Genomic DNA, 13,039 nt, shown 5'->3' on the forward strand with positions numbered 1-13,039 from the left:
AACTATGTTGGTATCCATAAACGAAAAATTGGAATACCTGCTGCCCCTAAAACAGACGGTTGAAAGTGTTGAAGACACGGTCCAGTTCATGAGTGAACAATACGACGAGCTCTTAACGAGAATAGAAAAGAATGAACGTGAAGTAAAGGAACTAAAGCATAGAATAGAAAGGGTTGAGGCCAAAGACAGTGAAATGATGCAGCTGAAAACGGAAGTGGACGATTTGGAATGGAGAAGTAGAAAGCTTAATCTTGAATTTCATGGAATTAGGCAGGTGCAGAATGAAAACTTGCTTGTTGAAATAAATGAGCTGACTGTGTTAAACAACTTGCCGCAGCTTCTGGAAAATGATATAGTGGCCACCCATCGCCTGCCTTCAAAGGCAGATAAGGCACCCGGTATAATCTATCGTTTTGCCAATCAGGCTATCAGGGATAAATGGTGCCAAAGCAGGAAAAAACTGTCAAGTGAAAATAAGTGTTTTTTTGTCGGAGAACTTAACTAAAAGGACACGCGCCTTGTTGTTCGAAACTAAGCTCTGGGCCAAAACTAACAACTACAAGTATGTATGGCACAACAACAGCAAAGTTCTCATGCGGAAAACAGACCGGGCAAACGCGGTAGTCATTTCTAATTCTAGCGACCGCGAAAAACTTAGTTAAGACAAGCAGCTGAACTGAAACATTGCTATGGCAAATGTACCCAGTACGCCTTATGTATTACCGCACACTTTTACTAGTCATTTAGAGCCAACATTTCGCAAGTCTTTCAAATGTTTTCATCTAAACATCCGATCTTTTGCTAACAAGGAAAATGACCTACAACTTTTCATTGAACAAACGAAAGAAACATTTGACGTTATCATGCTGACGTAAACATGGTGTACTGATGACGTGAATATTTTCCGGCTTCCATTATATAATACTTTCTATCTGAATCAACCAACCGGTCGTGGGGGTGGGGTGTGCATTTTAACTAGAAAACCATTAGAGTGTGAAATATTGAATGAGTTTTCGATAATAACTCAGGATTATGAGTTATTGACTGTAAAACTTCATAAAACAGTGTTATCTGTTTGCTATCGCCCTCCAAGTGGTTCTGTTACACATTTTCTTGAATACTTAGATACTTTTCTTGCGTTAATTAATGACATGAAATTAGACATATTTGGTGAGGACATCAACATTAACATGATAAAAAATGATCCACTAGAACTCAGGCTTAAAACACTATTAAAATGCAATGCATGCTGGAATACTATAAAATTGCCTACCAGAGTGACCAAGAATACGTAATCTCTACTCGACGTATTTATTACAAATATAAATCCAGATTCAGCTAAAGCTGGCGTATTCGTGTCGGATTTGAGCGACCATATGCCAATATTTCTATGTTACAAGAGTTATCTACAGAATAAGGAATCACAGTCGACACAACTTATTCAACCAATAACTGAACAAAATCTTTTTATGTTTCGTGCCAATATCCTGCAAACAACCTGGAATACTGTATTTGAATCTAAAGATGCAAATGACGCTTATGAATCTTTTTTTTAGCCTCTTCAAATCAATATACGACGCTTGTTTTCCGTTGAAGTGCGTAAAACAGAAAAATAAAGTACGTAAGCCATGGATTACCCCTGAGCTATCTGTTCGAATACGCAAGAAAAATGCTTTATATGCTGAATTCATAAAGACCAGAGATCTAGAACTTTTCCGTCGTTTTAAGAAAATTCGGAATCGTCTAGACGAAGACATAAAAAAGGCGAGGCGTGAGCATTGTTTCAATGCCTTTAGTTCTTCGAATTCATCTTCTGATGTTACGTGGAAAGACCTGCAATCTCTGCTAAATTACAATGTTCCTGCTGAACAGATGCATAACTTGAAAATAAATGGTACCGAGGTAAAACAGAAAGCACTTGCACATGCTTTTAAAAAAACATTTTGTTAACACTGGAGCACACTGCGCACCGATCAATGATCTTGAATACATTTCTCAAAATTCCTGTTCGATATTTCTTTATCCAGTACACGAGGGGGAAATAACTACTACAATTCTCAGCCTAAAAAATAGTAGTGCCAGGGATATTGACGGCCTTCAAATTAAACCTATAAAATACGTTGCTGATCTTATATCTCAGCGCATTACTTATGTCTGTAACCTCTGTTTAAACGAAGGTACCTTTCCTCATGGGATGCAGATAGCGCGCGTCATTGTACTTTTTAAGAAAGGTGATAAGAACAATTTGGGAAAGTACCGGCCATTATCAATACTTCCTGTGTTTTCAAAGGTTTTCGAAAAAGTTATATTAAGGCTGCTAACTGAATTTGAGCAAAAACATAACCTGCTAACTGACAGTCAGTATGGTTTCCGTAAGGGGATGGGCACTCAACTCGCTTTGCTAGCACAAGAAAGAACACCTACTACAGCATTTGGAGGAAGGCAAACTTGTTCTGGGCATCTTCATTGACCTATCAAAGGCATTTGATTGCATTAACCACAATCTTGTAATTCAAAAACTTGAACGCTATGGCTTTCGTGGCAATGTCGCTTCTCTTATACGTTGTTATCTAGAATGCCGTCAACAAATAGTTGTCATAAATGGCTATCACTCAGATCCACTACCTATCTCCTCAGGCGTCCCACAGGGTAGCATTCTAGGGCCTTTTTTATTTAATATGTATGTGAATAACATTGTTAAAATTAATGAAAGTGTGAAACTTATTATGTACGCTGACGACACCAGCGTATTGATAGGTGGTAACGATATTGACGACCTTGTCGACGACGCTAATTTCACGTTAGCAAAATTAGGTGAATGGACACGTAGGAATAGCCTCCTGATAAATGAAAATAAAACGAAAGCTGTAATATTTCGAGCTAAAAACAAACATATATCAATCAGCAAACTTATCTCAATAAATGCAACACCTATTGAGGTTACTTCCAGTATTAAAACATTAGGTGTCACTTTTCATGAACATATGTCATGGGATGCTCATGTGGATAGCGTGGCAAATAAACTTGCGCAAGTAATAGGTTTAAGATACAGAATTCGCCATATACTTCCACCGCAAATTATGATGTTAATCTATAATTCATTGTTTTCCAGCAGAATAAACTACTGCCATCTAATATGGTCTGACACAACACAGGGAAACTTAAACAGGCTTCATAGGTTGCAGAAAAAGTTCCTTAGAATTGTTGACGGCTTGCCCTATCACTCGCACACACAGCATCTTTTTGACAAGTACAACATAATCCCAGTTCCCAAATTGTTCGACTACATCTTAGGCAAATCATTTAAAAACGAAAAAATAAATAATAGCTCCTTTTTACAACGTTTAGCTAACCTACAGGAAAACACTTCTGCCCGCCTGACACGTAACACTATGCCCTGGAAAGTGAGAATTTATAAAACAACGTATGGTCTAAAGACACTACGGAACAAATTACCCAGCTTGCTTAATAGATTAAATAATGAGCACATTAAGCTTGAAGATATAACATTCAAAGAACTTCGACAGCATTTTAACAAATTCTAGGCAGTTACGTTCTTTTTTTCTTAACTTTTCGTTTCTGCAAACCAAGTTTTTCTTTGCCCCGTTATCCCTAACAGTGTACATAGTGAGGGAATGGTTTCGTTTTCCCTCTTTCAATTCACAATGAGTGCTTTATCTGTTTTGTTTCTTTCTACCGTCATTGTGTATGTATTACTGTTATTTCTTGCGGATAAGTGAAAGTGCATTTATGTTATTTCTTTTGTGACTACTCCGTCGTTGACTGTGATGTTTTATTGTATGAATGAGCTTGCAATTTGTATTTCTATTTTGCCTTATTTTTTGTGTAACATTGTGCGCTCGGAATGTGTAATTTCAAATGTGACCATATATTATATGCCTTTTTTTGTCGTTTGTAACTGCCCCGTGTACGGGGAGGCCTGCGGCTCTGTCAAGCTGTCATTCATGACAGCTTTTACTGCAGGTCTCCCGTGTCGTGTACTTTTACGGGACACAAATAAAGACATTATTATTAATTCCACTTGAATCCAGATTTCAGCAACTGTTTTGACTTTCCTGAACCTTTATGATGCTTCGCTTTTCCATTTGCACCCCGTTTTCATAATTTCTCCCCAATTATTCTTCATAACAGGTTGTCGCCGTTACCAACAGCCAGTTACAAACGGCCTGCGGGGCCTGGAAATCTTCAGGGAAGCGACCGTCGAAACCTGCCCGGCCCGCTGCAGCGACTCCCTTTGTAAGGACGACAATACGCCTCGTCAACAACCGAACGGCACCGGGATGTCTAGACGCAGTCGGCGGACCAAGTATTGTTAGTGGATTCGCCGTCACCGTCACGGTTTGATTGCAGAGGAGGAACTCCTGGAAAAAGATGTCTTGCGGCGCCGTCTCACGGGCCTTTGAAGTCGTCAGTCAATGGACAGACGCGGCGGCCACGGTCTGCGGGGTCAACTCTGGGATCAAGAGGCGCCTGCTCAGGCCAAGACCCGTGTCTGCGAAAACCCCCTCATTTCGGTGTGGTCAGTGAAACCTGTGCGGAAGTGAGTGTGTACACCCTCCCCCTCAAAGGCGGGTCGGCTACGACGACTTTGGACGCTCCGAATCGGTAGAAGGTCGAACGGCCTTTTCCCTCACCCAGGGATCTAGGGAGGACAGTGTTTATAAGCTGTCGTCGGCTCTTTAGTGTGCATTCTGTTTCAGTCATGCTAGACTGATGAACTGTAACGTTCTCATGTAGATACTGTAAATAAATCTCATATTCCTCGTTCTCGATGAGAACAAGTCCTTCCCTTCAACAACGTCCTCAGCGTGGATGAGTTGGACGACGGCATGGGCCAGCTACCATCTATTTCACGCCCGACCCCAACTCTTACAACTGGCTGACAGCGGTGAGACGGGCTTTGTGACGTGGTGCTGTGGCTGCGGTGAGTGCTTGGTTCTTGCTTTGACTCTCTAGGCTTCCTCTTGTGGTTGTGCAGTTTAGAGCAGTAGGGAAGCTGGATTGTTGATTGTTAGCTAGGTTGTGTTTACCTAGGTATGTTTAGCCAGCAGGACCAAGGCAGTAAAGCAGCAATCATGGAGTTAAGAACACTGCTGAGAGACGAATTGTTGATTGTTCGTTAGAAACTGGGCCTAGAGGTAGGCAAGGAAATGCTAAAATCGGAATTATTGCAGCTGATTTCCAAACAGGCCAGTGAATAGGACATTGAAATTGGGTTAGAACTTTTTAGGGAAAGAGAGAAACGGGACAGAGAAGAATGCGAGAAAGATCGTGAGTTAAGAAAAATGCAACTTGAGCTTGAAAACAAACATCTGGAGTAGTCTTAAGGAAATGAAGGGGCTCTGGGACGAACAAGTGAGGCAGAATCATACCGCATGGACAGGCTGTTAAAGCCTTTTGAAGTCGGGAACGACATAGGCTTGTTCCTAGGAAATTTTGAAAGGACTTGCGAGAAGGTGACGTTCGGTCCGAGTACATGGCCACAGATGTTGCTGTCTATGTTGCCGTGTGAGGCTGCGGAAGTAATCGCCAGACTCAGTGCGCAACATGCATATGATTATGCGAAGGTTAAGGCTAGTCTTTTGAAAAAGTACTGCCTTTCAGCCGAAGCTTTTCGGCAAAAGTTTCTATTAGAAGCACGGGCAAGAAGGATAGCGAGGGATATCCGGAGTTTGCATATAGCTTAAAGGCCAGCCTAGTCGAGTGGTTGAAAAGCGCGGAAGCGTATGAGAGTAGAGACATGGTTATTGAATGGATGTGTCTAGAGCACTTTTACAAAAGCATCCCACCATCTGTGAAGCTGTGGGTGGAAGACAGAGGAAACGTAAACACTTTGGAAATGGCGGCTGAATTAGCCGAAGAGTACGCAACGCGTAGAAAGCTGAACGCCGAGGACGGAAATTGGGACGGTCGAAGTGGACTGCGGAAACCGTTTCCGTTCAAGAAGGGTTCGCAGACTAGAAGACAGGAGCCTGTAGACGTGGAGGAATAGTTCTCAGAAAAGAACGAGGAGAAGTCAAACAAGGAAACCGTACAAAAAGAACAGAAAAGAAAATTCGAATCTTTTAGACCAATCCGCTGCTATAAGTGCCACAAACTAGGACGTATCGCTGTAAACTTCGGGAAGCCTAGCGTAGTTTTCCCCCTACGTGGATGAAAAAGACGAGAATATGGAACTTTTAAGCCCATATATCTTCACGACGTGCAAGTTGATGGCAAACCATGCCGGGTGCTGCGAGACAGTGCCACCACTATGGACATTGTCCATCCGTCTTACGTGGCGGTAGATGACTTCACCGGAGAATTAGCATGGATCAAACAGGTCGTAGAAGAACACAGCGTGTGTCTGCCCATGGCCAAAGTCAAACAGTGGACTGTTCGGGGAGCTAGTGACCGGGGCAGCAGTTTCCAAACTTTTGTCGCTGCAGTACCCTTACATTTTTTTCTAATCGGTCGGATCAATTACTGCGTGACAAAGGGCTTAAACTGGGAGAGGGCGTAGAACAGGGGTTGACGTAAGGCCAAGCTCGTAAAATCGCGTCGCTTTCGGCTGAAAATGCAAAAGCTGCTACAGCGGAAGTAGCAAAAGAGGTAACTTCAGTAACCGAATTCGAGCTAGGCTCGAGGGACGAAAAAACGGTTGAGGAAACACTGCCAGCTGACCAGCTCAAGGAGAGCGCATCACTAGGGTGTCAAAGTTCACGCCTGCAAGAAGCGCCAGCTGACGCAATCGCAAGCGAGACAGGGTCGTTACTATTACCGGCCTCAAAGAACTTTGATCAGCTCTTACGTGTGGACAGAGACTCACTGGCAACCGAGCAAAAAAATGATGACAGCTTAGCTAAATTACATCACACAGCTAAAGAAGGCATTGCTAGGCGCAACGTGACGATACATGAGAGAGGAGGATTGTTGTATTGGCACTACAGGGACCGAAAGGACAGGATTTTAGATCAGTTAGTCGTAGCTACTAAGTACAGGGAGGACCTTTTGAGTCTCTGTCATGGAAATGGGTGGTCCGGCCACCTAGGCATAAACAAATCAAAAGAAAGATTGCTTATGGAATACTACTGGCCTGGCTATTTCAAAGACGTAGAAAACTTTTGTAAGATCATGCGACGCCTGCCAGCGCTCGGGTAAACCAGGAGAGACATGGAAAGCTGCACTAAAGGACGCTAAAGGACACTAAAGTGCCCTTAATAACAGAACCTTTGAGACGACTTGTGATAGACACGGTAGGGCCTCTACCAAAGACAAAGTCGGGTTACAGGTACTTGTTTACCATGCTGTGTCCGGCTACAAATTTTCCAGAAGCAATCCCTCTGAAAGAGCCCAGCTCCACCCAAATAATAGACACGCCTTTGTCATTATTCGCTCGGGTTGGGCTTCCAGCCGATATTCAGGCGGATCAAGGGTCAGTATTCACCAGTTCACTGACTTTCACATTCTTACAAAAGTGCGGGGTAAAGTTGATACACAGTTCCGTCTATCACCCTCAGTCAAATAGTGTAGAGAGGTAGCATTCAGTGCTTAAGCGAGTTTTGCGGGCGCTTTGTTACGAGCCCAAGGAGGACTGGGAGAATTGTCTTCCGGCCACTTTTTTTGCTTTGCGAACAGTTCGTCATGAGGCTACAGGGTTCTCGCCAGCAGAACTAATGTATGGGAGGACACTCCGTTCTCCACTGAGAATGTTAAGAGAGACGTGGGATGAAAGAGGAGAGAGTCCAACAGTGGTAGAATACGTGCTAAATCTGCTGGAACGTGTAAGTGCAACCCAAGAACTAGCAGAAAAAAACATGGGAGTAGCTCAAAAGAACGCCAAGTTCTATTACGACAAGAATGCGAGGCTTCGTACGTTTGACGCCGTCAGGTAATGATCTTCAAACCTTCAAGAAAGAACAAGCTTGAAGTTCACTGGGACGGACGCGCTAAAGTGTTGCACAAACTTTCAGATACTAACTATGCTCTGAAAATGACCGGTAGCAGGAAGGAGGTGAGGATATACCAGTGCAATTTGATGAAGCCGTACGTAGAGTGGAGCGGAGTCGTTAACTTTACCATCAAGGAGCAAGATGGCACTAGTACTGAGTTTAATGAGTATAAGGCGACCTCCAACTTTGAAATCAGCCTAGAAGAAGTAGTAAAACATTCGGTAATTTCGCACGCTCTTAGACCCGAGCAGCTAGATGAGCTAAAAGGGATGTTAGGAGAATGTCTCGATAGATTCAGCGATCAACCAGGTAGAACCGAACTAATAACGCATGAAATAGAGCTGACATCAACCGAACCCGTAAGATCAAAGCCTTTCAAGGTGTCTCCACAACATAGAGAAATTATGGAGGCAGAGATAGAGCGCATGCTGGAGTTGGGAGTTATTGAGCTCGCTGAAAGTGACTACACATCACCGCTAATAATTGTACAAACCCCTAATAAGGACCCTCGTCCGTGTGTTGACTACAGGAAGTTAAATGCAATCACTAGGGATCAGCTGTACCCGATACCCAACATTGAGGAACGAATTGAAAGAGCTAGCGCTGCTAAATACCTTTCAACTATAGATCTCGTGCGGGAATAATGGCAAGTTTCCCTTTCAGAAAGTGCCAGTCGCTATGCCGCATTTATCTCACCTGTAGGCACTTTTCGCCCTCTCGCCCTCAGCTTCGGGCTGAAGAACGCGCCGTTTATAGCTTTTCTAAGTTAATGGATATTGTCTTAAAATACTTGCAGGTGTTCGCCTTACCATATCTTGATGATGTAGCAATTTTTTCGGACAGCTTGGAACAGCACGTATCGCACCTCAGAAAAGGTGTTCCAACGGTTGAGTGTAGCCGGGTTAACAATGAAAGCGGAAAAGTGTAGATTTGGCTGCTCGCAGGCTACTTATCTGGGCCATGTTGTCGGTCAGGGCACGAGACGGCCGGCCGAGATGAAAATACCTACAATTGGAGCTTTTTTCACATCCGCGCACGAAAACAGACATTCGCTCATTTTTGGGACTTGTGGGGTACTATCAACGATGCATTCCGAAATACTCGCAAATAGCAAGTCCTTTAACGGACGCCATCCGAAAAGGAGCACCGAATAAAGTGCACTGAGATAAGGACGAAGATAACGCTTTCCAAGATTTTAAAACGCTATTGGTTTCTCGTCCTGTGCTTCGCGGGCCAGACTACACAAAGGAATTCATAGTTCAGTGCGACGCATGCGACAGGGGTATAGGCTGATATGGTGTAGCACCCGTGCTGGCGGAGAGAACGTCCAAGAGCTCGCTGGCAACATCAGGAGGAAGGATTGAGGTGACGTGGTAGTAGCGCGTCGTTTCCGGGGTGCTACGGAAGAGGCAGAGTTGCGCCTCGATCTGATAAAACCAAACTTGCGTGTTCTGGGACCAGAAGGATGGGAGGCGGAGCTGCAGCGACGAGACTTCCTGCAGACGTGAGTCCTGTTCAATTGAGGATTCGGGCGGATCAGTCATAGTGTTCGTCCTAGGTCACCACTTGAGGCTTATGCCTCAGGCGCGAAGGAGACTGCTGACTCGAATCGACACCGGTATAGTTGTTGTTGTTCTCCTGAGTGGCTGTGGCGCATAACCACAGTGGGGGATGGCGCATGAATTGGGTGGTTAAGTTAGATGTATGAAAACAAGGGAATTAACAATTTGAACGTTGGAGCTTAGAATTTAGGCCAATATTTCGAAGCGGAATTTCCAGTAGTCGTTTTCTTATAACAGAAAAACATCTGCAAGACAACAAGAAATTGTATATTGTCTCCGCTTCGCCCCAGCATGAGCATGATGGTGAAGGGACCAGATCAGACCTGCGTACGTAGAAGGTCAGCGTAAGTATATGGCAGCGCAGCCTCGTGATGGACACTTCACTTTTTCACGTTTGGTAAAAATCGCTGTGCCAAGGGTATAGATGTCGGTCGGTAATCCACAGAGTAGGTAATTGCGGAGCCTGATACTGCCGGCCTAATGGAACTCCCGCGAAATCCAGCAGCAAGGACCTGAGCAGTCAAAGGTCACTAAGAGAGAATCGGCCTACTTATCAATGCCTAGGCTAGAGAATCTGCAATTTGATTTATAATTAGTCCTTTACGGCCAGGCCCCCAAATCAAACGCACGCTTTTCAAGTACCCATGTACCAATGAATGAAACGTTCTCATTACGCGAGAATCACGAAACGCAGTAAGGGATGAGCACAGTGATAATGAATCAGTAATGAATCAGTGATTATCACGCCTGGCGTAATTGATGGTCCTAATTTGCGTAATGCCAGCAACACTGCCAGTAACTCGGCTAGGAAGATCGGTATGAAATCTGGCAGCCGAAGAAAAAATGTCCAATCAAAAATTCGGGAAAATATTCCTACACCTGACTTTTCTTCACATTGTGAAGCATCTGTCTCAATTATGATATTTGTCTGAATGTTTTTCAGATGATCTTGCAATATAGCGTCTAGAATACGATGTGGAAGTAGTTTTGCATTATTAGGAAAAATGTTATCGAATTAAATATCCGTGGTAGCAGCCCTGTCGGAAATCGTAAGTACATCTCACATGCGCACGTCAAAAAATAATAATAATATTTGGGGTTTTACGTGCCAAAGCCACTTTCTGATTATGAGGCACGCCGTAGTAGAGGACTCCGGAAATTTTGACCACCTGGGGTTCTTTAACGTGCGCCTAAATCTAAGCACACGGGTGTTTTCGCATTTCGCCCCCATCGAAATGCGGCCGCCGTGGCCGGGATTCGATCCCGCGACCTCGTGCTCAGCAGCCCAACACCATAGCCACTGAGCAACCACGGCGGGTCACGTCCAAAAAGTCAAGTAATTGTTGAACGAAAGTAATTTGCGCAGTACGTAATCGGCCCGAGACGACACCGAAAAACAGCGCAGGCTGTGGAATAAATATTGTTTGGGAATGTCGGCAGCGTTGATTCATCAATTCTCAAGAACGTCTGCAATGTCAAAAGCCGCAACCTGCACGAAAGAGGGGGAACACGGGATTCTAGATAAAGAACATAATTTACAACAAATTTAGGAAGACCGAAATACAAAAGTAATGCTTCTCTTTCTAAGAGGATTAGAGGACAATACTTGTAAGCTGGAGCTTCAGATAAGAGCACGCAACCAAATTCTAATACAGAGCGAACGTACATACGATATATCATTAGGAGTGCATACCTTCTCCACCGTATTCGACGATTGCTCAGTCTAAGCAATATGCCAATTGCACGGGTACCTTTTCCAGTCACATGATCTATGTGTGGGCGCTAGTTGAGAGAGGTGTTATAAGTCACTCCAAGGTATTTAACAGACTCTACCTGTGGTATGTCTTGAAGGTGCTAAGACAATGAGATTGCACTGTGTCATGTATCGGAAAAACGAGAATAGCACATTTGCTGGCATTGAGTAAAAAGTGATTAACATCTAACCACCTCTCTAGAGCACGAAGGTAAGTTTGCAGTCGTTGGTATATATCGTGTGGATGACGTTTGCAGATGCGAAAAACGCAATATCGTCTGCGTAAACATAAGCAGTTACTTCTTGATGACAAGACAGTGAGCTTATGAGAATATTAAAAAGCACTGGGGAAAGGACTGAGCCTTGCAATACGCCTCTTGTTTGTTCGTGCTTAGAAGAAGAAAAGCCGCTTTCGTAGCAATAGAATTCTCTTTCACCTAAGAATGACTGAATCCAAGCTACTACATACCCAGGAACACCACAGGATATCAACCGATTGATCAATACAGTGTGCTCCACAGTGTCGTATGCTTTAGCGATATCGAGCGTCACTAAGGCAGCGTATTGCTTATGACGTCGAGCTAGTTGTATTCGGCTTTCTAAGTCGACGTGGGCATGTCAGATGGATCAGTCGGCCCTGAAACGAATCTTACAGGGACTAAGAATGGAATTATCACTCATAAATTTCATGATACGAAGGTGAAGAAGCCCCTCAATTTTACTACGTTTGACGTAAGCGCTATGGACCTAATGTTCTCTGATATACAAGGTGTTTCAGCGAACACTTTCAAAAATATTTAAATGTTGCCTGTGGCAGATATTACAACTCTTGTTCATGAGCTCGTCAACTCGAAAATACGGACGATACTTGCACAAAGAATTTAGATGCAAAGTCGAGTAATCAATAAAGATTGACGAATTAGGTTTTTAACTAATTACCGTATGACCAATATTGCAATTTACAAATTCTAGCCGCGGAGTTCGCAAGGCAGATCTACTCGGAACGAATTTTCAAGATGACACCAGTTTCGAGATATAAATTTCCGATCTTTGCGGAGAAATGCATTGGCGTTCCAGTTAATTTGTTAACAAAACGTCGTTTCACGCACTTAAACACAAAAGTAACTGGAACGACAATGCATTTCACCGCAAAGTTCGGGAATTTATATCTCGAAACTGGGGTCGTCATGAGAATTTGTTCCAAGTGGATCCGCCTTGCGAAGTCCACTGCTAGAATTTGTAAATTGCAATATGGGTCATAAGATAATTAGCTAAAAGTTAGTGGATTCTTGTTCATTAGTCAATTTCGCATTTCAATTTTTTGTGCAAGTAGTGTCCACCGCTTCGATAGACCAGCTCATAAACTAGAATTGAGCTATCCGACACAGGCAACCTTAATTAATTAATTAGTATTTATGGCGCAAGGGCTACAACGGCCAAAGAGCGCCAGCAACGATGTTTAGTAGTGCAGTAGAATGTTATAAACATGTCAGCAGGTATAGTGGGTTGCAATGCCTGTAATGTACTGCGGTGGCTGCAAAGGCCTACGAATTAAAAACATAAGGCTTGCATTTCTTGGGAGAATTTAGGATGATTATGTAGGATTTCAGGTAGCGTAGAGAAGATGAGTTTAAAAGCGGTAAGATATATTGGCAACCTTTAAAATTTTTTGAACGTGTTCACTGAAACACCCTGTATAACCTCCCCCTTGTTTCTTAAGCATCATTATTACTTTGGCAAGCTTCCATTGCAACGGAATCAAAACATATTTA

At 43.4% G+C, this 13,039-nt stretch overlaps 1 protein-coding gene and 1 pseudogene across 3 annotated transcripts in view; one reads left to right on the top strand and one right to left on the bottom strand.

The window, feature by feature from the left end:
- The window catches only part of LOC142560103 (uncharacterized), a 111,453-nt gene that overhangs the window by 33,847 nt on the left and 64,567 nt on the right, over positions 1-13,039 (bottom strand). The gene's annotated exons all lie outside the window — the stretch shown is intronic.
- On the top strand, positions 5-662 carry LOC142559801 (uncharacterized; annotated as a pseudogene).

The sequence above is a fragment of the Dermacentor variabilis genome, chromosome 10 (genome assembly GCF_050947875.1).
Source record: "Dermacentor variabilis isolate Ectoservices chromosome 10, ASM5094787v1, whole genome shotgun sequence".
NCBI lineage: Eukaryota > Metazoa > Arthropoda > Arachnida > Ixodida > Ixodidae > Dermacentor > Dermacentor variabilis.